The 2,081-nt window shown below is 52.4% G+C and overlaps 1 pseudogene; it reads right to left on the bottom strand.

Annotated features, from left to right (window-relative positions):
• Positions 1–1,230: 1,230 nt before the first annotated feature.
• Positions 1,231–1,348, bottom strand: LOC126101976 (5S ribosomal RNA; annotated as a pseudogene).
• Positions 1,349–2,081: the final 733 nt, after the last annotated feature.

The raw sequence follows: 2,081 nt of genomic DNA, 5'->3' as shown, positions 1-2,081 counted from the left end.
TCAAGGTTAGCCTCCAGCAAGAAGCTTCAGAATAAGACTTTGTCGCACCTCTTCTTATAATCTGTAGAACAAGGTTCTATTTTCCAGGCACGCTTTTCTTGTTATTGCCAGTGTGCCATTTTCTGCCATCGTCAGTGTTTTTGTTGCCGATATATCAAATCTGCCTTAGTACGAGGCGTATTCGGAAAGTAAGGTGCGATTAGGTTCAAATGGCTCTGAGCATTATGGGACTTAACATTTGAGGTCATCAGCCCCCTAGAACATAGAACTACTTCAACCTAACTAACCTAAGAACATCACACACATCCATGCCCGAGACAGGATTTAAACCTGCGACCGTAGCGGTCGCGCGGTTCCAAACTGAAGCGCCTACAACCCCTCGGCCACATCGGTCGGCTCCGATTAGGAGCGAAATGGAAACCACTGTGAATATCCGACGAAGCTTTCCACAGATGTGTTGGGCAGTGTCTCTAGTACGCCCGTCGATCGCGTCACGTCGCTATTTTCAGTTCTGAGCGTACAGTGAGCACGTAAAGATCCCTAGAAAATAGTGACTCCCGCCAGGTATGAAGGCCTGGTGACAGATTTCGCCTGAAGCTACGCAGCCGACATAACATAAATGTTATGCGTTTCATTCTTCAAGACTTCTGAGCCTCATTCTGCAGGGGCAATGAAGACGTTCTTGCAGCGTTTACGATGGGAGGTCTTTGATCACGCCCAATACAGCCGTTAACTGGCTCCCTCCGTTGTTCATCTCTGCTCACATCAACCGCTGGCTACGAAGACAACATTTCGGCACAAACAACGAAAGGCAGACCAGTGTAGAGAATTGGCGGAAAGCACAGGCGGCTGCTTTCAGCGACGAGGGTGCTGGAAATTCAAAGTCGGAGCGGCGTCTGTTTAGAGAGGTAGCCGACCGATCGGACCCGACTTTCCGAACAGCTCTTGTACTTTTAATGTCTCATTTCCTAATCTAAGTCTCTGAGCATTGCCTGATTTGATTCAACTAAAAAAAACTAAACTTCTCCCGAACAGGCCGTTGAAGGCCCAAAGGTACCGACCGGCCGCCGTGTCATCCTCAGCCCACAGGCGTCACTGGATTCGGATATGGAGGGGCATGTGGTAAGCACACCGCTCTCCCTGCCGTATGTCAGTTCCCGAGACCGGAGCCGCTACTTCTCAATCAAGTAGCTCCTCAGTTTGCTTCACAAGGGCTGAGTGCACCCCGCTTGCCAACAGCGCTCGGTAGACTGGATGGTCACCCATCCAAGTGCTAACCCAGCCCGACAGCGCTTAACTTCGGTGATCTGACGGGAACCGGTGTTACCACTGCGGCATGGCCGTTGGCGATTTGATTTGACTACTGTACCATAATTCACTGTCCATTCCGTTCAATTACTCTCATATGCCCCTTGCGTCTTAGAATTATAATGATGTCGGCAAACCTCAATGCTTTCAGTTCTTTCCTATGAATTTCTTTTCCATATTTCTCCTCGGTTTACTTTGCAGCTGGCTGAATGTAGGGGTTGAATAGCATTGCGGGTAGTCTATAATCACGTCTCTACTGTTTCGCTTTCATATCCTACGTCTCTTACAGCTGCTGTCTGGTTCCTATGCAATCAACAGCCTTTCCTGTGCAATCTGAAGAGGGCAGATAAACAACCAGGTTCTCCAAGCACGAGTCGGAAGTCTCGTTTTGGGAAGCGGAATAGAAAACGAGGAGGAACTCGTCAAACAAGAGGACGAAGCTGATTAAAGAAGCCGCGGCCAGCGGGGTAGCGGCGGTGTTTGCGCGGCTTTGCGGAGCGGCGGGCCGGCGGTAGCGCGACACGCCGCCGACACAGCTCGGCGGGCCCGCGCCCTGCCCCCTGCCGCCCCCTGCCCCCAGCGCGCTAATATTGACCGCGAGGGCAGCGCAGCGCCGCGCTGAGTCGCGACGCCACTTAGGCGCGCACTCCCGATCCGGCACATAGCCGGCTCTCCGTGCAAGTCAATAATTGCCCGCGACTCGGGACTAGGAAGAGAGGTGCGCCCGCCTCCAGTAGTAGCTGTCAGGGAAGGCTCGCTCACTTCCGCTCGCT

The sequence above is a fragment of the Schistocerca cancellata genome, chromosome 1 (genome assembly GCF_023864275.1).
Source record: "Schistocerca cancellata isolate TAMUIC-IGC-003103 chromosome 1, iqSchCanc2.1, whole genome shotgun sequence".
NCBI classification, from domain to species: Eukaryota; Metazoa; Arthropoda; class Insecta; order Orthoptera; family Acrididae; genus Schistocerca; species Schistocerca cancellata.
Note: the sequence above shows the minus strand (reverse complement) of the source record. Positions and strands in the feature narration are given on the sequence as shown.